Raw genomic sequence first — 25,373 nt, forward strand, 5'->3', positions numbered from 1 at the left:
CTTTATAATCAGTCTTAATGGCTGAACGGTACATGCCTGAGTTGTGGACTATAACAAAGGTACAAGTGTGTGTGAGGCTTTGGGTATGTTATCGTACATAATTCTTTCATTGTCTTTTAGATGCATGAAAGGACAAATTGAAAGCATTAAGTTTACCTCTGGACATCAACTTTTAAAAATGACAATCTCAGTTTGCTGCACATTAGAAATCAGTGGCAGTGTGCCACTAATTTGACATAGAAAAGTACACTGAGGCTGCTTACGTGGGGTAGAGTTATGATCCAAGAACCTGTCAAACAGAATTCAAAGATTTCCTTTATGTATTATTAGAATTGAATGTTCTTAAAGTGAAAGTATCGAATTTAACTATAGTTTTATAAACCAGTACATACTGTCATTCACAGACAGGACATTTATATCACACCGTGAAGTATCTACTCACATGTTCAATATCTGCAGATCATACACATTGCCTTAGATTCACATGCATCAACAATTAAAACCTCATTCATGTGGGCTTTGCTGGCTAGGCCAGTATTGTCGGTCCTGAAGATGGTGATCTGCTCTATAATTATCAAAATCCTTAGCGTGCAGAGGCACCAATAGTGCTGTTAGAAAGCGATTCAGTATTTTGACCCAGGCACTATGAAGCAATAGTAATGTAGGTCCAAGTCCGAACGGCATGTGGCTTGGATGGGACCTATGCTTCTGCCGTTAAAGGGTGAGGTGGTAGAGGTCAAAGGTTTAGAAGATGCTGTTGGAGGAGTTTCGCTGGGTTTGTTTGTGGATGTGGTGCTGATCAAGTGGCTGTTTGTCATGGATGAATCCAACTTCTTCAGTGTTGCTAGAGAGTATTCCATTGTGCCCTGACTTATGCCTTGTAGATAGTGGAGAGCCTTTGAAGAGAAAAGAAGTGATTTACAGTCCACAGAACCCCTCGTCTTGGACCTGTTTGTGTGGCATAGTATTTACATAGCTGGTCCAGTTCTGTTCTAGTTAATGGCCAATCAGCAGCAAATTGATAGCAGGTGAATTCAACGATGGTAATACCAGTCATCATTAAAGGGTGATGGTTAGATTTTCTCTTATTGTTGATAGTTATTGTTGGGTCTGTGGCATGAATGTCATTTGCAACTTGTAAGGCTAAGCTGGAATGTTGTCCCTGTTCTGATTTGATGTTGAAGGGGGGTGATGAAACAGCTGAAGATGGTTGTGCTTCAGCCACAACTAACTTCCTTTGTGTTAGGTATGACTCCACCAGCAGAGTGATTTCTCCTTGACACCAGCTTTTCTCAGATATCTTGAGGCCACACTCAGTAAATTTGATGTCAAGTACATTCACTGTAACCTCATCTCTGGTTTTCACCTCTTTTGTCCATGTTTGGACCAAGGCTGAAATGAAGTCAGTAGCTGAACGGTCCAGGCAGAATCTAAATTGAGCATCAATGAGCAGGTTATTCCTTTCCAAGCATCCAAGGAGCAGTGAAATCGACGTTTCGGGCAAAAGCCCTTCATCAAGAAGGGTTTTTGCCCGAAACGTCGATTTCGCTGCTCCTTGGATGCTGCCTGAACTGCTGTGCTCTTCCAGTACCACTAATCCAGAATCTGGTTTCCAGCATCTACAGTCATTGTTTTTACCTTATTCCTTTCCAACTGCCACTAGGGAGCAGTGTTGATGACTCCTTCCATCACTTTGCTGATGATCGAGAGTAGACTGATGGGCAGTAATCGACCATTTCAAACATGTCTTGGTTTTGTGTACAAAACATACCTGGGCAATTTTTCACATTGATGAGTTGATGTTGTAACTGTACTCAACAATTGTGAAGACGGCTGATGTCTTACAAGGATTGCCAATGATGCTACATGGATAGAACTGAAAATGCTGTTGGGTGTGTACTGTAGGCCTTCAAATGATCAAATATGTAATCAAATTTCAGAGAAGTTTAAGAATTATAAGGAAGTAATGGTAGGGATTCTAACTACCCAAATATTAACTAATGAAGTTTTAGTAGACAAGATAGGGAAGGAGAAAAAATCTTAAACTGCATTCAGGAGAACATTTTTAGCCTATCAAGGGAGAGGGCAGCTGTGGACCTAATGTTCAGAATATAGTCTGGGAAGATGGAAGATGAATCTGTAGGAGAGAAATTTGGAGATATTGATCATAACTCAATTCGAGTTAAAATAGTTATGGAAAAGGATAAAGATGGCCAAAGATAAAAGTTCTAAATTGGGGAAAGGCTAATTTTCCTCAGATCAGATAGTATTTGGCTCAAGCAGATACTTGCAGATAAAACTGTCAGGCATTCAAGGAGGAGATAGCAAGACTACAGAGCACGTATGTTCCTGACAAGCCAAAGGGTGGGACCAACACTGGAGAACCCAGGATGTCGGAGATTTAAAGGTTGGGATTCAGAAAAAGAAGCTTCTGGCAGATACCAAGGGCTCAATATGGCAAAGTCTCTGGAGGAGTAAAAGAAGGCTTGAAGCAAAACACGCTTTTTTCTTACCCTAGAGTTAAAATACAAACTAACGAAAGAAGAATTGGTATAACTTAACTCTATTGGAAACTTAACAGAAAAATAGATAATTTAACTATTACACAGCAACTTTTCCAATATAGTTACATTGTGCAAACACACCCTTGGTAGAGGCAAATTTAGTAAAATAGCTTGTCTCACATGCTATTCTGGGGCAGGAAGTGAATCCCAGCTTTTAGCTGGAGGAGAGAGAAGAATAACAGCTTCCACATCGAGCCTAAAGACAACTGCAAGTTAATGCTAAAATTCTGATTCGGTGGGAGCTTGACCCCACCCATTCAAGCTGCTTTTACTGTTCCAATCTTTGAAAAAACTTCCAAGGTCTCACAAGCTGTTTACTTTATTAGCTTGGAACAGACCTCTCAGCACCTCTGTCTCAACCTACTTTCATTAAAACAAAGGACAAAATACACTTCTTAAAGCCATAGTATCATCACACCCTTAAAACATAAACTATCAATATACAAAAATGGCTTCATTTATGAAAACCTTCAATCTTAGGTTATTAGTACCGTACAATACAGTTCGCCTGTACCTGTGTTTTTGTTTTTGCTGCTGTTTACCTATTATTTACTTATCTATGCTACTTAACTATGGGATCTGCCTGTATTGTTTGCAAGATAAAGCTTTTCGCTGTGCCCCGGTACACGTGACAATAAATTCAATTCAATTCAATATACGGTACATTGACTCTAAACATGCAAACATTTACTACTACAGTCCATTTCAGTCTATTTTCTCTGCCACTGAATGCCTCTGTCTTCAATCATCAAAGTCGCGACAACGCATCAGAAATTACATTCTCTCATCTTGCCACGTGTATAAGTTTCAAATTAAATACCTACAAAATAAGCTCCATCTAAATAGTCTGGAATTTCTATTTTTAATTTTTTCAAAAATTTGAAGGGGTAATGATCAGTATGTACCATTGTTTCAGCTGTGTTACTGGCAACATAAATGTTGTAATGTTGCAGCACCAACACCAAACTCCAGGTCTCTTTCTCAATTGTGCAATATTTCTGTTGATAAATATTCAGCTTGTCAGAAAAATTCCCAATAGGTCTTTATATTCTCTCATTGTCTTCTTGTAGGAGTACGACACCAACATCGATAGCCACTTTGAATGGCTTTGCATAGTTAGGTGGTGCTAACACTGGAGTAGTGGTCAACAGCTTTCAGGTTGTCAAATGTCTTCTGACACTCTTCCATTCACTGAAATTTTGCACTACTTCAACAGCTTAATCAGTGGAGCTCCCATGCTGCTAAATTTGATACAAATGTCTGATAAAAAAACATTCAGTCCCAGGAATCATAGTACTTCCCTCTTTGTTGATGGTAGAATAAAGTCCCTAAGAACCTTTGTTTTCACATTCTGTGGGGCCATCTGTCTGTATCCAATGACATGGCCCTGGAATGGGACATTTGGGTTTTTGCAAACTCACATTAACCAGGTTTACCACCAAGCCTGCCTCCTGAAGTTGATCGAATAATGCTGCTAGATGCTCCAAACGTTCCTTCCATGTGTGACTAAAAATCAACAGATTGTCAATGTATACCACACAATTGGGTAATCCTGAAATGATTTTATTGTTAGTCTTTGAAATGTGACTGGCGCAGGTTTCATACCAAAAAACATGACTTTAAACCGGTACAGTCCATTTAGCGTTATGAAAGCTGAAATTTCCTTCAATCTTCAGATCAAGGTACCTGCCAGTATCATCTGAATAAGCCCAGTTTCAAAATATGTAGCTTGTCCAATCTTGTCAATACAGTCTTCTAAACTTGGAATAGAATATGAATAAGGTTGTGTAACTGCATTGACCTTTCAATAGTTCACACATTAGTCATTGAGTACTATTTGGTTTTGGCACCATTACTATGGGTGACTGCATTCAATGCAATTCACTTCAATTATATTGTCTTTGAGAATGATTTCAACTTCTTTTAGAACCTGTACCAACCTTAGAGGATTAAGTGTATAAGAATATTGCTTAATTGGAACAGCATTTCCTATATCTACATCATGCGTAATCATGTTAGTACTTATTCCCACATATCTCTCGTGTGATTGTAATAAATCTTTCAGATCATTTTGATTTTCCTCTGGAAGGTAGCTCAAAAATTTATACAAAATTTTGAGAACTTTCTCATTGTCCAATTTATTTTGAAGAATGTCTAATTCAGAATCATCTGAATTTGCTTCTTCACTCTGTGTTTTAACCAGTATGACATTTTTATTTTTATTTCCTTCCTTAACAAAATACCATTTGAGCATATTCACATGACTCACTTTCTTATCTGAATATTTATTAAATAATTCACCTGAATCAATTTCCTTCAGATTTGACAAGGCACACTAAACCTTGCTTTTAAAGGTTCACTTACCATTAGCCATGATACTAACACTTTATCTCCTCTAGCAGAACCACGGATTTTTGGTTTCTTGTCTGCTTCCTGTTTCATCACATGCTGTGCTACTTTTAAATGTTGTCCAGCCAACTCACCCACTCATTTAATCTCTCCCTATAATCTGATACAAGGTCCAAATATGTAGTCTCTGAACTTTGCCTCACCAATTTCTCCTTAATTAATTTCAGTGGTTCTCTTACCTTATGCCAAAACTAATGCAAATGGACTGAGTTTAGTTGATTCATTAGGTGCATCCCTAATTACAAGAAGTACAAATGGAATTCCTTTATCCTAATCCTCTGGATAGTCTTGGCAACAAGCCCTCAACATGGTATGTAAAGTTTGATTCCACTGTTCTAATGCTCCCTATGATTCTGGATGGTACACAGTGGACTTGAATTGTTTTATTCTTAAGCTATCCATAACTTTCTGAAATCATTTTGATGTAAAATTTGACCCTTCTTCTGACTGTATTCCGGTGAGTTATCCGTATCTAGTGAAACATGTGAGTAACTCTTCTGCAATCGTTTTAGCCTTGACACTGAGTTATAGAATGACTTCTGGAAATTTAGTAAACACACCCATTATGGTCAACAAATACTGATTCACATTTTTCATTTCAAGTGAGGGTCCTACACAATCAATTAAGACTCTTGTAAAGTTTCCTCAAATCTGGGGATGGGTATTAAGGGTATTGGTTTTATCACTGCCTGAGGTTTTCCTATCACCTGACACATGATATGTGCAGGAAACGTCAACCACATCTTTCTACAGTCCAGGCCAAAAAAAATTGTTTTTGTACTCTGGCTTGAGGTTTTCTTACTCTCAAATGACCTCCTACTGGTAATTCTTATACCACCTGCAATACCTCCTTTCTATGTACCACCATAGAGTCATAGAGATGTACAACAGGAAAACAGACCCTTCGGTCCAACCTGTCCATGCCGACCAGATATCCCAACCCAATCTAGTCCCACCTGCCAGCACCCAGCCCATATCCCTCCAAACCCTTCCTATTCAGAAACCCATCCAAATGCCTCTTAAATGTTGCAATTGTACCAGCCTCCACCACATCCTCCGGCAGCTCTTTCCATACACGCACCACCCTCTGCGTGAAAAAGTTGCCCCTTAGGTCTTTTTTATATCTTTTCCCTCTCACCCTAAACCTATGCCCTCTAGTCTGGACTCCCCGACCCCAGGGAAAAGACTTTGTCTATTTATCCTATCCATGCCTCTCATAATTTTGTAAACCTCTATAAGGTCACCCCTCAGCCTCTGACACTCCAGGAAAAACAGCCTGTTCAGCCCCTCCCTATAGCTCAAATCCTCCAACCCTGACAACATCCTTGTAAATCTTTTCTGAACCCTTTCAAGTTTCACAACATCTTTCCGATAGGAAGGACACCAGAATTGCATGCAATATTCCAACAGTGGCCTAACCAATATCCTGTACAGCCACAACATGACCTCCCAACTCCTGTACTCAATACTCTGACCAATAAAGGAAAGCATACCAAATGCCTTCTTCTACCTGCAACTCCACTTTCAAGAAGCTATGAACCTGCACTCCAAGGTCTATTTGTTCAGCAACACTCCCTAGGACCTTACCATTAAGTGTATAAGTCCTGCTAAGATTTGCTTTCCCAAAATGCAGCACCTCGCATTTATCTGAATTAAACTCCATCTGCCACTTCTCAGCCCATTGGCCCATCTGGTCCAGATCCTGTTGTAATCTGAGGTAACCTTCTTCGCTGTCCACTACACCTCCAATTTTAGTGTCATCTGCAAACTTACTAACTGTACCTCTTATGCTCGCATCCAAATCATTTATGTAAATGACAAAAAGTAGAGGGCCCAACACCGATCCTTGTGGCACTCCACTGGTCACAGGCCTCCAGTCTGAAAAACAACCCTCCACCACCACCCTCTGTTTTCTACCTTTGAGCCAGTTCTGTATCCAAATGGCTAGTTCTCCCTGTATTCCATGAGATCTAACCTTGCTAATCAGTCTCCCATGGGAACCTTGTCAAACGCCTTACTGAAGTCCATATAGATCACATCCACTGCTCTGCCCTCATTAATCTTCTTTGTTAGGTCTTCAAAAAACTCAATCAAGTCTGTGAGACATGATTTCCCACGCACAAAACCATGTTGACTATCTATAATCAGTCCTTGCCTTTCCAAATACATGTACATCCTGTCCCTCAGGATTCCCTCCAACAACTTGCCCACCACCGAGGTCAGACTCGGTCTATAGTTCCCTGGCTTGTGTTTACCACCCTTCCTAAACAGTGGCACCAGTCTTCTGGCACCTCACCTGTGACTATCGATGATACAAATATTTCAGCAAGAGGCCCAGCAATCACTTCTCTAGCTTCCCACAGAGTTCTAGGGTACACCTGATCAGGTCCTGGGGATTTATCCACCTTTAACCATTTCAAGACATCCAGCACTTCCTCCTCTGTAGTCTGGACATTTTGCAAGATGTCACCATCTATTTCCCTACAGTCTATATCTTCCATATCCTTTTCCACAGTAAATACTGATGCAAAATATTCATTTAGTATCTCCCCCATTTTCTGTGGCTCCACACAAAGGCCGCCTTGCTGATCTTTGAGGGGCCCTATTCTCTCCGTAGTTACCCTTTTATCCTTAATATATTTGTAAAATCCCTTTGGATTCTCCTTAATTCTATTTGCCAAAGCTATCACATGTCCCTGTTTTGCCCTCCTGATTTCCCTCTTAAGTAGAAAGTGAGGTCTGCAGATGCTGGAGATCAAAGTTGAAACTTTATTGCTGGAACAGCACAGCAGGTCAGGCAGCATCCAGGGAACAGGAGATTCGACGTTTCGGGCACAGGCCCTTCTTCAGGAATGAGCAGAGAGTGTTCAGCAGGAGAAGATAAAAGGTAGGGAGGAGGGACTTGGAGGAGGGGCGTTGGAAATGTGATAGGTGGAAAGAGGTCAAGGTGAGGGTGATAGGTCGGAGCAGGATGGAGGCGGAGAGGTCAAGAAGAAGACTGCAGTGGATGTGATCTACACCTCCTCCCATCCTGCCCCCTGTAAAAACGCCATCCCATTCTCCCAATTCCTTCGTCTCCGCCGCATCTGCTCCCAGGAGGACCGGTTCAAAATACGTACAACACAGATGGCCTCCTTCTTCAAGGACCGCAATTTCCCCCCCGACGTGGTCGACGGTGCCCTCCACCGCATCTCCTCCACTTCCCGCTCCTCCGCCCTTGAGCCCCGCCCCTCCAACCGCCACCAGGACAGAACCCCACTGGTCCTCACCTACCACCCCACCAATCTCCATGTACAGCGCATCATCCGCCGTCACTTCCGCCACCTCCAAACAGACCCCAGCACCAAGGATATATTTCCCTCCCCTCCCCTATCAGCTTTCCGTAGAGACCACTCCCTCCGCGACTCCCTTGTCAGATCCACACCCCCCACCGACCCAACCTCCACTCCCGGCACCTTCCCTTGCAACCGCAGGAGGTGCAACACTTGCGCCCACACCTCCCCCCTCACTTCTCTCCAAGGCCCCAAAGGAAACTTCCATATCCGCTACAGATTCACCTGCACCTCCACCCACATCATCTACTGCATCCGCTGCAGCCGGTGTGGCCTCCTCTATATTGGGGAGACAGGCCGCCTACTTGCGGAGCGATTCAGAGAGCACCTCTGGGCCACCTGGACGAACCAACCCAACCAACCTGTAGCACAGCATTTCAACTCCCCCTCCCACTCCACCGAGGATATGCAGGTCATTGGACTCATCCACCGCCAAACCACAACAACCCGACGGTCGGAGGAGGAGCGTCTTATCTTCCGACTGGGAACCCTCCAACCGCAGGGGATGAACTTGGACTTCACCAGTTTCTTCATCCCCCCTCCCCCCACCTTGTCTCAGCCGGATCCCTCCAGCCCGGCACCGCCTTCCTGACCTGCAGTCTTCTTCTTGACCTCTCCGCCTCCATCCTACTCTGACCTATCACCCTCACCTTGACCTCTTTCCACCTATCACATTTCCAACGCCCCTCCTCCAAGTCCCTCCTCCCTACCTTTTATCTTCTCCTGCTGAACACTCTCTGCTCATTCCTGAAGAAGGGCCTGTGCCCGAAACGTCGAATCTCCTGTTCCCTGGATGCTGCCTGACCTGCTGTGCTGTTCCAGCAATAAAGTTTCAACTTCCCTCTTAAGTATACTCCTATTTCCTTTATACTCTTCTAAGGATTCACTCGATCTATCCTGTCTATACCTGACATATGCTTCCTTCTTTTTCTTAACCAAACCCTCAATTTCTTTCGTCATCCAGCATTCCCAATGACTACCAGCCTTCCCTTTCACCCTGACAGGAATACACTTTCTCTGGATTCTCGTTATCTCATTTCTGAAGGCTTCCCATTTTCCAGCCATCCCTTTACCTGCGAACATCTGCCTCCAATCAGCTTTCGAAAGCTCTTGCCTAATACCGTCAAAATTGGCCTTTCTCCAATTTAGAACTTCAACTTTTAGATTTGGTCTATCCTTTTCCATCACTATTTTAAAACGAATAGAAATATGGTCACTGACCCCAAAGTGCTCCCCCACTGACACCTCAGTCACCTGCCCTGCCCTATTTCCCAAGAGTAAATCAAGTTTTGCACCTTCTCTAGTAGGTACATACACAAACTAAATCAGAAAATTGTCTTGTACACACTTAAGAAATTCCTCTCCATCTAAACCTTTAACACTATGGCAGTCCCAGTCGATGTCTGGAAAGTTAAAATCCCCTACCGTGACTACCCTATTATTCTTACAGATAGCTGAGATCTCCTTACAAGTTTGTTTCTCAATCTCCCTCTGACTATTGAGTAATACAACTTGATGAACTTCTGCCCATTTTCCATCTGCCTGAATATGTAATGGTCTCCATTTCCTCATCAAAACATTCTTCTTCTGTGTATGTTTGATAGAACTGCTTTAGTTTTTCATTTTCTGTGGTAATTCAGCTTGCTTCTGTGAACTAAAAATATCCACTTTATCCTCCACCTGTTCTTGTTTGTCTCCAACCGTTTGATCAAATATGGTCTCTGATCATTGAACTTCACTTCCCTATCTTTACCCCTTGGTTTCTTTTCCTACTTCAACCTGTTGCTTTGAGACTTTGTTACCACACAGCCAAGAAAAATTCCAGGATATACTTCCTGTAACAACTCAGTTGTCTGACTTTCACTGGCTTTTCAACTACAGTAGCCATCACTCCTACCTGTGATCCAGTTATATCATTACCAAGGATAAATTGTATCTCTGCAACAGAGAATTTCTCTACTATCCTACCACCAATTCACCACTTTTCATTGGATTCTCCAACTACAATTTATACAATAGAACACAGCTGTTCTCACTATGCTTTCCACATGTTACCATCTTTTCTATCAATACTCCTTTTAAATTCCATATCTCCTCATCTTTTATCATCAAAGATTCACTTGCTCCCGTACCTCTGAAACTTCGAATTTCTTCACCTGCTTTACATGAATAAACCTTACCCATGCAAGTAAATTCTTTAAAGAGATCTGGCACTTTCTTCTTAACCAATTCCTGATCAGGTTGTGTATTCTTTTGCAGCTTTTTTGATTAGATTTCCTACAATGGGGAAACAGAACCTTCGGCCCAACAAGTCCACACCGACCCTTCGAAGAGTAACCCACCCAGACCCATTTCCCTCTGACTAATGCACCTAACACGATGGGCAATTTAACATGTCCAATTCACTTAACCTGCACATCTTTGGACTGTGGGAGGAAAGCAGAGCACCCGGAGGAAACCCACATAGATGCAGGGAGAATGTGCAAACTCCACACAGACAGTCACCCGAGGTTGGTGCTGTGAGGCAGCAGTGCTAACCACTGTGCCACCATGCCACCCACTTGTTAGCTTCCACTATACTTTCTTTTACCACTTCAACAAAACTCACTGGCTTATCCTGTTTTCCCACATCCGTCTTCACAGTACTTTTTCTAAACCACAACAATGTGACTTCATGTGACCTACTTCATTACCGTGAAAGCTCCTGAGCTTTGTTACTTCTCTTTCCCCTTATGTGTTTCCTTTGTACCCTGTGGTAAGCTATCTTTACTATCTTCAACCAGATCTCCTTTTTCCTTACCACCTGAGGATTTCACTTTACTCCAATTTTTATGGGTAAGTTTTTAGGATGACTATACAGCAATTGTTTCAATATGGTAGCATCCCATAAACATACATTTGGCAAAGGCACATTCAGTAAAATAGATTGTCTCACATGCAATTCTAGCAGCAGGAAGAGAACCCCAGCTTTCAGCTGTAACAGAGAGAGGAAAAAGAGCTTCCACATTCAGCTTCAAGGCCCCAGCAACTGCTGAAAGCTAAACCTCAAGGCCTGGCTCTGTGGGAGCTTGATCCCACCCATTCACATTGCTTCTACTGTTCCAACTTTAAAAAATACCCCACAACCCACACGCTGTTTACTTCATTGCTTTGGACCAGATTGCTGGATACCTCTGTCTCAACCTCTCTTCATTAAAAAAGAACAAAATATATCTCTTAAAACCATAGTATTGTCACAGTGGACAGAATAAAGGAAAACCCAAAAGGTTTTTTTTAAAATATACAAAGTGCAAGAGAATATCTATGTAAAGGGTGAGGCCCATTAAGGACTGAGGGTGGGCTGAATAACTTCGTTCTGTGTTGTAAACCATTATGAGTCTACAATATCAAGGTGCCAACTACGAATACTATATTTCCTATCCCAATGCAATAACTGTAGCATCATTCATATTTGGAGAATACTTAGGTTTTTTTTCTCTGCATGCCTCCTTTTTTTTTGTCTATATCCTATAGCAAGCTACTCTCATAGGGTCATGTACATTTTGTTGGAATGGTTGTCAGCATATTTATAAGAGTGACACAATGTAGATATTTCCTTCCAAATTTCCCTTTTTTCAAGAGAAGTGTATAGTCTTTGCTTGGGTCGTGTGCGGGCAGGTGAGAGTAGATTAGGTTGGGATATCTGGTCGGCATGGACGGGTTAGACTGAAGGGTTTGTTTCCATGCTGTACATCTCTATGACTCTTTGACTCTATGGTAGCTTTAAAAAGCAATGCAGCTTAGATAGGGCAACAGATGGAACCCACAATCCAACATTTTATGCCACCAAACAGTTGTGCTGAACTATTATGCCATCTTTACTCATGGTTAGGACCTGCATCATCCCTCTCTTCTTTTACAATATCTATTCCCGTTTGACTGAACTTTTAAGTCTAGGTAAATACCACTCTATAACTCTTTCTGGTTTTTCACCTTTGGTGATATCACGCAGTGTGAATCATGGCTCTTTCCTTAGTTTCTTAATAAAAGTGTCTCATGGGCTTGTTACTGGATGGTGTGCAAAGCCAATCAAGATAACTCCATCCTTCAAGTTTCTTTATGGGGAATGTCTGACCTCTGCTCTGTGTCATTCCACTGAGCATCAAGAACATGTGAAAAATCATCGTCATAAACCTTTATCCTACTTCCCCATGGTGCCCATGCCAGGTGGTTTCATATTGAGTGATAAATTCAGTGGTCTAAAAAAGAGAATTGGCCCCAAAAATTTAATAAGGAGTGCTGATAAAAATGGCTTAGTGATGAGTAATGGACCTAGGCTTCATTGAGGAGAGCTAATCCCAAAGGTCTAATAAGAAGGCACAGTCCTAATGATTTAATGAGAAGAGATGGCCCAGTAGTTCAACACACAGTGCTGGTACTAAATTTTCAAATCATTCTGCTTCCCTGAATTGTTCTACTGCCCTGTTCCTATCATCTTTGTTAAATTATTGTGCTTGTACTCTTCTGCTAAGCACATGTTTAACAATTGGCACATAACTTTTTTTTTACAGACTGCAGCCTAGTATTGGCATTTACAACATCCGCATATTGGTACACAAAAGCAGTCCATAAGAAGTTGTTATCCATCAGCAGTTAACATTAACCATCAGAGCCAACAGTAAAATGTTATACAATACTTTGGGGAACAGCATGTGGTAATTTCAGTCATCTTATTATACTGCTCCCCTGTTATAGAATGGGTTTTGGCTTTCTCCCAAGCACCACATTATAATGAGAGTTTGCTATATATGTCAAAGCATTAAAGAATTATCCACCCCCTGTTTAGAATGATTGAGCATTGGCATTTCTCAGACATACTTCACTGATGCTGCAATATATACTTCAGCCGTTAAAGCATTGATGTGAAACATGATTATGAGAAGGTCCTGAGAGTCCTACACTGCCTGCTATGTTAACTCAGAATTGCAGCTCTTTCCTACTCTCAACAACAGTTTTCAAGTCAGAAAAGGTTTACCTAAGATTGTGTTTCGTCTTAAAAAATGACGAAAAAATGATCAGATTACTACATCTTTTTTGAACAAAGGATTTTTTGAAAGGTACTATCAGTTACTTTATGATCATGCCCTTCAGTTTATGAAGTGTGATTAAGAGCATTTTAATAAAGGTCGCACTTACAAATACTCTAAATCCATTTCTTGAACAGAGGTAATTATGCTGCGTTTCTTGCGAGCGTTACACTGTCTCCTTTTGTACAAGTGTAAATAGTGACATCTGTATGTTCTTGTATCACACAACTTGCTCCTGGCACAGCAGCGCTTAGAACAAGTTTAAAGAGAGTTTGCTCTTGCTTGCAGAATCAGTAGTTGTTGCATTCATCGGACAATAGAAAATCTGTTTTTTGTCTGTCAAAATGCCAGCCAGATCTTTTAACACCACTAATATTCATCAAGGTCAATTTTGAGAGACATCTGCCCTTTTTTACATCTGAACCCAGCTATTACATTGTCTTGTGAATTGAAGCTAATTGAGATTTCCAGTTTGAAAGGTAAAGAATGCTTGGCCGCTATCCAACCAACAACATTATGGTTCAGTACAAATAAAAATCTGCTCACATCCAGAACTTCAGAGAGTGAGGTGGAATGGTGTACCATGTACCTGTGATTATTGATTCAGGGAGCACACATTTTGCTTGATCATTTTGATCATACGGGTGTACAACTAGTACCAACCCTACTTCTCATTGTCTGAGAGCCTATGGGAAGGTGTCTATGGTACCACTTAAAGACAGCCAGCACCTCTCAAAGGGAATGTGAAGTCTGGCTGCAGATGCCAGGGAAACTCTTTAGGGAGCAGAAATATGGTTGAAGGTTGCGCTGATCTGAAATGAGCATTGCGATTCTTGGATGCTTCTTGAGAGATTCTGAATAAGGCAATGGACAGGCAAGAAGGTTCTGCCTGTAGGGAGCTGTGGGAAAAGATCGCAATGTTTGTGAAAGTTCGGAGTACCCAGGACATGGAAGAGGTTTAATGGCACCACCAAAATTGTGAACATTATAATGCTGCTTTCTTACTTCCTGATCACATGACTTGACATTTACCTGAAACAATGTGATAAAAATAATTTGAAAAATCTTTAATATTGCAAATAAACAGTAAGAACTTCTCATTCCTTTTGTTGTTTAGTTAAAGGCTACATTTTCATGATTGTCTCCTACACATCTTTCACTCAGCCTCCGTTGGGAGGGTGTTGAGTACCGTCATTGCAGAAAGCGGGAGCTATATTCCATTATAATTTGCTGAGTTTAAACATGCTCAACAATGGGGCTTTCATTTTTATGTTGAAATTTTCTACTAATGCTTCCAATTCTGTTATCATTCCATTCCCATGCTGCTGCCTCTGATTAATCTTCTCTCCCTCTTGTTACCGTTTAGCTCTGATTTTCCCAGTCACTCCATCTAACTTCCTGCACATTTAATTTGTTGACTTGTAGTCCCATTTTGGGCCTTGCTTCATGTCACCATCAGCCTCGATCCCTTGCACCCTGTCCAAAAGGTCTCTGCTTTACAAACTAATCAATATTAAAACTGAGGAAAGATTCTTCTGAGATGGAGAGACACAAATCTCCTTAATACACAAGAATTGGGAGCACAGTTGGGCCATTTAGCCTGCTCAAACATTTGATAACATCTGGGTGGTCTGCTTATGACCTCAACTCAACTTTCCTGTCTGCACTCCTCACCACCATCCACCACCCCTCCCCAACAATGCTTGACTCCTTTATCAGCAAAATATATGTCCAACTCAGCCTTGAATAGATCCAAAAACACAGCCTGCACTGCTATCTGGAGAAAAGAATTCCACAAACTAAAGATCCTGCAAAAAATACCACTACATTTTGTCTTAAAGACAAATAATGTTTAAACTGTGTCTCCTAGTTCTGGATGGCCCCACAAGAGGAAAACACCCTCAGCATCCACCTTGTCAATTCCCCTCAGAATATTGTATGTTGCAATTGATTACCTCTTATTCTTCTAGCTGCAATGGATCGGCTCAAAGATTCCTCTAACACAATACTTTCATCCCAGGATTCAGTTGAGTTAATCATCTCTGAACTACTTCTGTTGCATTATTGCAACTTCTAAAATAAGGACCAAAACTATCAATGTCCTAAATGTAGCCTAAGACACTAACAGGAATTCCCTCCTTTCATACTTGTCTCTGGGGAAATGCTCAGTAATTTTCGATTTGCCTTCCTAAATACATGCTGCCCCAACATATCATCATGTCGTGATTCATATACCAGGACACCCAGATCTCTCTATACTATGGAAGTTAGCAGTCTCTCTACATTTAAGTAATGTATCATTCTTCCTGTGGACAAGTTCCCATTTTCCCACATAATACACCATCTGAAAGGTTTTGCCCATTCACTGAGCCCTATTCAAATACCTCTGTGGACTCTTCCTCTTGATATCTTCTCTTCCCAAATCTTTGTTTCATCAGTAAATTATCATGCATCTGGGCTCTTTATCTAAGTCATTGATGTAGATTGAATATAATTGAAGCTCTGATCCCTGTAGAAGGGCACTAGTTACAGCTTGACAACCCAAAAATGACCCATTTATCGCTTCCTGTTGGCTAACCAATGTAAAATGTGTTACATATATAACACACACTCTTATTTTGTGTGGTCATTGTAATACCTTACCAAATGCCTTTTGGAAATCTATCTACATCTGCAGGCTTCCCTTTCTTCAACTTGCTTGTAACTTCCTTAAAGAGCTCTCATACATAGGGTGGCTCAGTGGTTAGCACTGCTGCCTCACAGCACCAGGGTCCCAGGTTTGATTCCAGCCTCAGGCAACTGTCTGTGTGGAATTTGCACATTCTCCCCGTGTCTGCGTGGGTTTGCTCCAGTTTCCTCCCACAATCCAAAGATGTGCAGTTTGGTGAATTGTCCATGGTGTTATGTGCATTAGTCACATAGGGGGATGGGTTACTCTTCAGAGGGTCGGTGTGAACTTGTTGGGCCAAATGGCCTGTTTCCACACTGTAGGGAATCTAATCTAAATTAGTCAGACATAATTTTTCTTTTACAAAACCATGTTGATGTCATCTAATTGTATTATGATTTTCTAAATATCTGCAATTATCTCAGATCAGCTATGATCATATTGAGTTGTGAAGGAGGCTCAAGGGGCTGAACTGTCTATTCCTGTTCCTATTTTTTATGGTCTTATCTCCTGAATAATAGATTTTATCATTTTCCCTATGACAAATGTTAGGCCAATTGGGCTATATTCTACTACCATAAGACCATAACAAATAGGTATTGGAGAAGGCCGTTCAGTCCCTTGAACCTTCGACAACATTCAATAGGATCATGCCTGACCCGACAATCCTCATGTCCACCTAGCTGTGATCCCCTACTGATAAAGAATCAACCTGGCTCAGCCTTAAATATACACAAGGACTCTGCCACCACAGCTCTCTGTGGCAAGGAGTTCCAAAGACCCAGAAATCTCTGAGATAAAAAAATTCCTTAAATTGTCACCCCTTTATTCTGAGACTATGCCCTCTGGTCTTAGACTTTCCCTGTCAAGCCCCTTAACAATCCTATATGTTTCTGTGAGATCACCACTCATTCTTCTAAACTCCAATGGGTAAAGTCCCAACCTGTTCAGCCTTTGCTCATAAGACAATCTCTCCCTTTGAGGGATCATCCTAGTGAACCTTCTCTGAACTATGTCCAATGAAATGATACCTTTCCTGAAATAAGGGGACCAAAACTGTTCATAGTACTCCAGATGTGGTCTGACCAGCACCTTGTACAGTTGCAATAAGACTTTCCTATTCTTATATTCCAAGCTCCAACATTCTATTAGCTTTCCTGATTACTTGCTGCACCTGTGTGCTAGCTCTGTGTTTCCTGCACAACTATCCCCAAGTTCACTCATGTTGCAAATTCCTGCAGTTTTTTTTTCCATTTCAATTATACTCTGTTCTTTTGTTCTCTCTTCAAAGATGGATCACATCTTCCCACTTTATACTCCATTTGCCAATTTGTTCCCCACTTACTTAACCTATCAATATTTCTCTGTAAACTGTTTGTATCCCTCTCGCAATTTGTCTACCCACTTGGTTTCATGTTGTCTGCAAATTTTTTGATTGGATTAGATTAGATTTGGCTCAAGTACTTTCACATCTTTTCTCATAGCTACAGGGATCAGTGCTAGGTAAGGGCTTTTGCCCGAAACGTCGATTTCGAAGCTCCTTGGATCCTGCCTGAACTGCTGTGCTCTTCCAGCACCACTAATCCAGAATCTGGTTTCCAGCATCTGCAGTCATTGTTTTTACCTCAATTATATTCAATCTACATCAATGACTTAGATGAAGAGACCAGATACATGATAATTTACTGATGAAACAAAAGATTTGGGATGAGAAGATATCAAGAGGAAAAATCCACATGGGTATTTGAATAGGCTCAGTGAATGGGCAAAACCTTTTAAAATGCTTTTAAAATTCATGTTAAGATCATCAGCCACTAGGGACTTGTTCATCATTATTTGTTCATCGTGGAGGAACAGAAACATGGTGAGTCTTCACAAAGTTTATTGACAAGTATACTCTGTCATTTAGTTCATTCATTGTCTGCATTTAAAAATATGTACAGGCAAAACACGTAAGGATGCTTTTTGTTTTTACAGTTTTTTTTTGCTCTTTCTGTTTTGCGAGACTTCCACTTGCCAAATTCCATTTAGCATTCAGAGAGATAGCCACTGTAGGGGAGGGCATACTGGTTGTGTGAGCAATAATCTTCCATAGTCTTAGAACAAAGATGCCAGATAAAAGTGACGTCCGGTTTAAAATTTCACAGATTACTGCAGACAACTTGTCCCTGAATTCATTTCATGACAAAACAGTGTGATTTTGAGTGTGAACACAAATGCTAAATGTTGATGAAAAGAGCTGAATTAAGTGTATTTAAAGGTGTAGTGCTGCCACAGAACTGCTGAGAATGCAAAATCTCTAACACTTTTGGCTGGAGTGCAGCCAGTGGGCTGGAAAATAGACAGTGTGAATCCCACTCACCCTGTTCCAGGTCAATATTGTGGAAATATCAGGGCCTCTGTATGTCAGAATTCTCACAGAAAACGATGCATCTTCTGAGGTTCACAGACCATGGTGCCTAAACTTACCCATCTCCTCAATGGAAATTGTAGGGTTCATTTGTGGGCATAGTCATAACTACAATTATACCTTATAAGGCCAGGTCATTACCTGAACACAAACAGGGACAGAGTAATGCAATATTTTTAGTTGACTGTGCTTCCTTTCGAAGATGTCTAATTCAGACTGTGTCATGGAAAGCCATGACAATATTTGCTCCAACTTGAACAGCAATGAAAATCCTGTTGCATCTTAAGTAAGATGAGCACACTAGATGCACCTATACACAGGCAGGTGCCTAGTGCCTATTGTCAAATGAGGTCATACACTCAGTCGTTATGCACCAAAGATCACTGCGGGCAATGTTTCACTCCAGTCCAGCCACACAGCAGCCTGGATAGTACCACAGTACCTTCTTCCATGCTAACTACTGCCATGGCCACATAAGTACATTTAATGCATTGCTAAAACTGGCCACACACAATCACAACATTTTAAAGTGAACATGGCTAGTAGGTCATCACTGCTGGGATTACATCTTTATGATATTTCTTGTCGAAGATGTCCAACATTAACTTGTCTGTAGTTCACTGTAAAGATGCCAGTCACAGGGTGAGTTCAGCATTTGATCCAGCATTTTCTGGTTTTCTTTTGGAAACTGTCAAAGAACCAACTTTATTTTTTCTCTCCATGGATGCTACCAGACCTGCTGAGTTTCTCAGTTTCTTTTGTTCTGTTCTTTTTTAAACAAGTATTTCCCTCCCTCCCATTCTGTACTGTGAATGTTAGAAATCCAAAATAAAAAGGAAAAATTCTGGAAACACCCAACAGGTCAAGCAGCATCTAAAAAACGTTAGCATTTCGGGTCTGTGATCTTTCATCTGATGAAAGGTCACAGGCATAAAGCATTTACATACATCTGTAAACATGCTTTAAGATTAATTATCACCATGCCTTGACTATGTATGTTTTAGTGATACTCCAATGTCAGGCATAAGTATATGAGATCTGTGCTGGTCTTTATCAGCCTCGGTAACTGAATTAGCTGTAACTTCTGGTATAAATATAATGCTCTTTTGGATACCAGCATAAACTGGATTTGATAAGGTGCAGTGAGTATTAGGAAACATTATGTCATTCTCAGCACTTACAGAGATGTTTACACCTCCAAAAAAGTTATCTATGTGATAGCTGTTATCATTACTTCAGCAGCATAAGTGTGCAAGTTCCAGAGGATCAAGTGGCTCTCAGAATATTGTTATGCCTGCATGATAAGCAAGCGTCAGAAATTAGTTATCTATTCAGAAGTGACAGTTGTGTTTATCATGAGTACCACAACTTATATCAGAGTTGCAATCAGAAGAGGTTGTGTTTTGCAACTGGAAGGAACCAAAACTTTTGCAAAGGAAACTTCAATATTACACTATTGAAACTCAAGCAGTCAATCCCTTCTCTTTGGCAAGACGCCATTACATGGTTTGAATGTGTAATCTTCGAGAAAATGTATAATAACAAGGAAAATGTCGAGGTATTTTCTTGAAATATCATTTGTAAAGACCTAATTTATAACAATGATTATTTGTGTTCCAGACTCTTGGCATGTAAAGTTAACAAGAACTTGTTGTTCTTTTGCCAGCCCAGTTAATCAACAGGGCCTTGTGTAGACCATAGCTGACACAGTCTATACAACAATGCAAGCCTTTACAACCCAACAGTGCCATTAAGATAGTGGAGCAGCCTGCTATTTAATCTGTCATTGTTCTTACTGACAGATATTGTTGCTGTCACTGCACCACATCAAAACATTTTTGCTATCAGATTATATAGCTCAGTACTATGCTTGATTGCTTTGTCGTCTGACAATGCTAGCTACTTTGGTAAAACTATGCTAAAAGCTCTTTGCGAGTGCCCTGATAGAACTAGTCTGCTTCCAGAAATGGCAGGATGGGTATACACACAGTAGATTACAATTAGTGGCACAGGATTAGATATAGCATACATCATAAGTAAAACTCCTCTTGTCACGTGGAAAAAAACATTAACTCTTCTGCTTAGAGTACTTCTGAGTCTGCAGTGGCCAGACCACTCAGCTTTAAGAGGTTGTCCCGAAAGCCAATCGCCAGAAAACGACGTTTTGACATTTCTTGATGAGATACAGAGTAACTTCATGTGTTTAGCATTCCATACACCCTTTGTTAAAGGTTCTATAGATCTTTTCAAACTCCCACAAAAAGATTTATAACTATCAGCATAAGTGCCTGTGGGGGTTATACTTCAGGGAGGAACTTTAGGGCCATTGTGCTACAGCACACCTGCAGATCCTGTATACAGGGAGGTATTGGCCATAAAATGAAAGCTACTTGACATAAATGTCCTTTCTCTACATCTTTGAAAACAGTTTAGTTTGTAATTGAAGTTCCAGAACCTTACAAAAGAGATAGTATCCCAACGGTTGTCCTAGGCAACCAGTAAATAACAAATATCAATGATATTTCAGCCTTGTCATCACTGTTTTGCTAAATGAACTAAAGCAAAATGGTAAATCTAGAAGACACTGCCAAGCACCCCAAAGAAATAATATATTAAAACAATTTAACTAGATGTTTAGAGAACAAATGTGCATTTTTTAAAAGCAAACATGTCTGGGGTGGCGCATTAATTCGATCACTAAATCATTGAACTCTCAGATACAAGAACTGCAGTTGAGTTCCAGACTTGCCTAATGGAATAGTTAATAGGTACCAAATCAGAGCTGCTCCAAATAACTTTTTTATTTAACTGCAGAAAGAGTCAAGGTGTTTCGAGTGTTCGCTAAACTTGAAGGCATGGGGTATCAGAGTATCAGTTAAAACAGCCCAGTTTCTGTCTATTACAGATCTCATCTAAATCCCCTATGGGCAAACTCATGGTTGTTAAAACTCCCAGTTGAGACCTGCAGAAACCTTATGAATTTGTGCTAATCGGGGTCTTGCAGTGGCATAAAGACACCAATATGGTTTGTCAGTCTTACTGATTGACTAATAATATAACTTACTGCATCTCATATTTTAGATTAAAAACAATCAGCTAATTAGTTATCATTGTGAAATAAAGTTAGATTGAGTTTGATTATCTGGTCATTTGGCTTACTGCACTCACGTCTTGGTGTTGACTGTGCTCAGATCGGCTGCCGCCTTTCCCAGGCAGTCGGTAAATCTCAAAGACAGGAACTGACCATGTGGTGCAATTATTCCCAGGAAATAATTGTGAAGGTGAAAGAGAAAACATAAGGTAGGTACTACAACAGTAACATGCAACATACAATGCTAATGCTTTTTCTTACACTGATGGTGGACCCTTCCATAGCGGTGAGTGTCTGTCCAGAGACAAAATCTCCTTCTGTACTGGTTACCTGCATCTTGCTATGTGCTAGTTTCTCCTGCAAGAATGGAGGCAGTGACATATGTTCATCAGATAAAAGCTTTAGTACTTTCCCATGTATGTGCAAGATTTTGAGTGATAACACAAAAGTGCAGCAGTAGGGATCTAGTGCAGATACATGAGGGTGAGTAAAGGCTTTCGATAGTGCAAGCCAAAAAAGGTGGAGTGAAGTCTTTTCGTCAGACTCTTGGCAACAAGGGTTCATCTCATTTTGTAAACTTGGTCCAAACAGGGTGGTTCTGCTGCCTCACCATGCTAGGACTTCTGTGTGGAGTTTGCACAGTCTCCCCGTGTCAGCATGGGTTCCCTCCAGGTGCTCTGGTTTCCTCCCACAGTTCAAAAATGTGCAGGCCATGCTAAATTGTCCCTAATGCCCTCCCTAATGTTTCAATTACCTATGATTTCTATAACTGCAAGAAAAAAACCCGGGATCAGATTTTGTTTCCCCAACATCATCTTGCAGCTCCTCAATTTGCCTTTTTGTTGTTTGGCCACAAGTCACTACCCTTGAAATCTTTTGCACGTCCTGTAGTCATACTCAATTTCTTGCCTTCTAATTGATAAGTTCCCTACGCAAATGGTCAGACTGCAGGTCAGATTTTGAGTTACATACAACCCCCTTACTCTCACCTCAAGATTTTATTGTTCACACTGAGTTGCTTTCTTTTCCGTTTGCTTAACAACACAAAGACATGTACGATTAGGATTAGGATTCTTGGATTTGGGAGTTTTATGGACTGTCTCAACGCCTGTTTCTTTCTTGGCCAATGCAGTGTAGAACATGTAGAACATGGTACCAGAATGCTTCAATGGACTCTCTTCTGGAACCATACAGGCTGGAAAACTGATGCAACACCAAGATTGGAAACCTAGACAACATGGGTGCTGCCTAAATGTGTTTGAAACACTCAAGAAAACAGAAGTGTTGAAAGGCAAGGTGGGTCCTCAACAAGTTTCAGCCAGTTCCACTTCCCTTTGCTGATCAGGTGGATTAGATACAATCATTGCAAAGTCTTGTTGGAAGTGTTTATTGGCAGTTGTGATGTTGTGACGACTGATCTTAGCCCTGGATCACCAATGGACACATTGAACTTTTAATTGCAACATGTGTTTTCTTTTGAAAAAAAGGGGAGATACAGTCAAAAGATATAAGCTAGTGCCTGTCTGAAAAGGAATTCTAGAATATTACACATGAAGGAGTATAAAAAGGTTTCAAAAGAAGAAATGCACTTCAAACTGAACTGTAATCGCATGTGAGTACCTCAAACTGTGAACATGATGGGAGAAAAGACAATAGGCTGGGTGCCAGACATTTCCTTTTTGCATTTTCCCCTTTCAAGAATACACCGCTTAAAGCTTATTTTAACCTTGATCTGTGTGTGTTAACAAACTGAGCTGTTTGAGTGTGCTGGTGAGATGAGGTACTCATGTGTACCAGCCAGGGTTGAAGTGCTGGTGGGCTCTGAAAATCACAAAGAACTATTCATTAGTCACCACTATGTTGCAGGTAAACGATTCTTTTGCTCTGCATTTTGGAAGCCAGTTATCAAAACTTCCAAGGGAAACAGTAAAAGAATTTCAGCTAACTTGTGAAGCCAAGAATCTTGAAATCAACTCTTCAGCTATTAACATCCTCTATCAACCGAGTGACCCAGAGACTGATCCATATATGATTCAACTTTTTTCATCATTTTCTGGATCTATCTCTCATTTCTAATCCGTGTGTGTGTGTGCTATGTTATTATTTCTTCTCCTGTTTAATAACTAATAAAAACACTTTTGTTAACTCAAGAAAGCCTGGTTCAATATTAATCCTTTTAAAACTTAAATTCCTTTGGTCTGAGAGAAAGTTATCCACAAGGGAAAAGATCCCTCTTAAAGTAACCTTGTTGCAATCAACCAAGGGGGTTGGAGAATTAAGAAGGGAAGCCTTTATTCTTCTGCATCCAGGAACTTAATGAACTGGGGTACCCCATGTGGGACCTCATCTTCAGACTGATAACGCCAAAGATAACAGTCAGGGGAGTGAGAGAGAGAGAGGAGTTCTTAAACCCTGAAAGTAGGATGGTGTTTGCAGTGCATCCTAGTAGGCAGCATCATTAACAGATGGAACAGAGAGGGCAAAGAGGGGAAGTATTGCAAGGGAATAATCAATCTGAAGAAAAGGAAAGCTTTCCAGTATAGTCCTTGTGCACCATGGGTATTCCAGGAGAGAAACTCCCACATTTGAATGGACCAGGAGCAATGTCTGAGGCAGCTCACATTTACAAAGGGTATGTCACCTCTTTCAATTTGACCTGGAGCCTCTCATAAGGATAAGACGACCTTCCCAGTCACATTGGTCATGAAGGTCATTACCTCAATCACATCCTCAGCCTTCATGACTCTGAGTCAGATGGGGTCTCCCAGTTTATGGTGGTCTGCTCTATCCTGTATGAACTGGCCAATATAAGCCCATAAGATGTAATGCAAATGTAGGTTATTTGTCTCACCAAATCTGCCCTGCCATTCTATGTGGCCATGGCTGATCTAATAATCCTAAAGCCCACTTTCCCACCTTTTCTCCGTAACCCTGGATTCCCTTAATGATTAGAAACCTGTCTATCTCCACGTGAATATGCTTAACAATCCAAGCTAGATAACTTTCTGCAGTAAAGAATTCCACAGGTTCACATCCTCTGAGAGAAGAAATGCCCCTCATCTGTTTCTTAAGTGGGTGATCCATTATTCTGACTTTGCCCTCTGGTTGTAGATTCTCCCACAAGGGAAACAACCTCAGTATCTACAATTAAACCCCCAGGAATGTTATATGTCTTAATCCAATCGCCTCTCATTCTTCTAAACCTTTCTAAACTCAACCCATTCAACTTCTCCCCACGAGAAACTCCCTCCAAGCTAGCAATCACCTGAGTGAACCTCCTCTGACCATCTGTCTTTCCCTAGATAAGGGACCCAAAACTGTTCACAGTAATCTAGATATGGTCTAACTAATGCCTAGAAATAGTTTTAGCAAGCCCTCCCTATTTTCAAGCTCCATTCCCTTTGAAATAAAGGCCAATTGACTTCCCTATAACCTGCTGAACTTTTAAACTGGCTTATTGAGATTTACAGAAAAGGAACTCTAAATTACTTTGTGCTGCAGCTTTCTGTAGTCTTTCCCAAGTTACATAACACTCAGCTCCTTTCTTCTTCCTGTCAAAGTGCAGAACCTCATATTTTCCCACATTACATTCCTTCCACCTAAAGTATGGCGTCTCAGAACCTGCCTGTATCCCTCTGCAGACACTTAGTGTCATCCTCATTGCTTGCCTTGCCAACTATTGTTATGTATCTCCAAACTTGTGATGGTACATTCATTTTCCCCATATATATTCCCCATAAAATATATATTGCAAATAATCATGGTGCCAGCACTGATTCCTGTAGCACTCCACTAGTTACAGATTGCCATCTGAAAATGCCCCCTTATCCCAA

The 25,373-nt window shown here is 40.9% G+C and overlaps 1 long non-coding RNA gene across 1 annotated transcript in view; it reads right to left on the minus strand.

Annotated features, from left to right (window-relative positions):
* The window catches only part of LOC148149403 (uncharacterized), a 191,642-nt gene that overhangs the window by 146,499 nt on the left and 19,770 nt on the right, over window positions 1-25,373 (minus strand). The gene's annotated exons all lie outside the window — the stretch shown is intronic.

The sequence above is a fragment of the Chiloscyllium plagiosum genome, unplaced genomic scaffold (genome assembly GCF_037043375.1).
Source record: "Chiloscyllium plagiosum isolate Xiang-an unplaced genomic scaffold, Cpla_swu_hap1 HiC_scaffold_8, whole genome shotgun sequence".
NCBI classification, from domain to species: Eukaryota; Metazoa; Chordata; class Chondrichthyes; order Orectolobiformes; family Hemiscylliidae; genus Chiloscyllium; species Chiloscyllium plagiosum.